Source organism: Grammomys surdaster, unplaced genomic scaffold (assembly GCF_004785775.1).
Source record: "Grammomys surdaster isolate TR1022 unplaced genomic scaffold, NIH_TR_1.0 125985, whole genome shotgun sequence".
NCBI lineage: Eukaryota > Metazoa > Chordata > Mammalia > Rodentia > Muridae > Grammomys > Grammomys surdaster.
Window position 1 is genome coordinate 1581568 of NW_021620801.1, and position 1402 is coordinate 1582969.

A 1402-nucleotide genomic window follows, 5' to 3' on the forward strand; every position below is an offset into this window, starting at 1 on the left:
GAAATGAGGTAACAGATAATGTCTGTGAAAGCTTAGCTGTCAATGTAGTCAGAAGTCTGATAAAGAGTAAACAACAATCTACCAGTTATATATTATTTTAAAAAATGACAGAGTCTACTAGCCAACAGTTCCCGTGGTCTCCATAGTCTCTTGGGTGAAGTCAGTTTGGCTTCCAAGCACAGAAGACGCAGGGCTTTTTTCTCTGTGGAATGGATACGCGTGACATGAGAAATGACTTACCTTGATTTAGCCAAATCATTTGACTCAGAGTATCCAGTTTAGTCCACTGTGTTTGTTTGCATACAATCCAGGCTGTATCTTCTAGGAGTCCGGTGTCCAAGTCTTCTGAAACCATCTTGGGTCAACTGTTAGAGGCTTTGGGAATTCTGTCAGCCATAAACTTAAAAAATATTATTATCAGGCTTCTGACAAGATTGAGAGCCATAAGGATTGGTTGTAACTGGATAGAATTCAATAGCAGTAGTAAAAAATCTATTAAGACAGAGCCTTTCTTATCCTGTCTTAAGTAACTTTGGCGGGTTGTGTAGGTAGAGAAAAGCACCAGAAGAAGAAAGCTGGATTGTACGGCTGCCACAGGTGCTGTGTGCGGGTCAGGTCTGTGGGTGGCAGCGACAGGGCAGGACTTCCTGCTAGCTGCTGGAAGTCGCTGCCCAGTGACTCTGGTGGCTAGAGTCTGAATGGGCAAGGAAAAGCAAGCATGTCCCATATCACAGCAATGTTCATGTTAGTTGTTTTTGTAGCGGAAGGCACTGCTAACACTCACTTTACACGTCCCGGCCAGAAAGGGAGAAAGAGCACACCTCTGTCGCATGCCTGGGCAGCCAAGCCTTTTGCGTGGGTCCCTGGCAGGATGCAAGGGGAAGACCCAGAGCAGAGAGCTAAGAATCACAGAGAGGAGGGAGCAAGCAGGGTTCTGAACCCACTGCTTTCCAGGCTTGGCAAGTCGGCGGAACTAAATGGGTCCAGTCGGCCCACAAATGTCAGAGGAGGTGAAAGGGGAAGGGGGCGAGCAGGATCCCAGACTGCTGCTGCTTTTCAGGCAAGGTGCTGGAACTAAATGGGTCCAGTCGGTCCGCAAATGATGGAGAGGAGGGGGGAAGGGAGCAAGCAGGGTCCCAGACCTGCTTTCCAGCAAACCAACGGAACCAAGTAGGTCCAGGTGGCCACAGATGGCAGAGGAGGGGGAAAAGCTTGTGAAAGGCTGACCCATGGAAGAGACATGCTGGGGACTAGGGTCGGAGCTGGTGCTCCTGAGGCAGAGAGAACAGGAGGGGTTGCCTGGCCTGGGGTACTCAGCGATGAGACTCGAGAGGAGAGGGGAAGTGTCTCATCCAAGGGGAGGTTCAGGGAAGCATAGGGTTAGCTCTGAGCTCAAGAAATC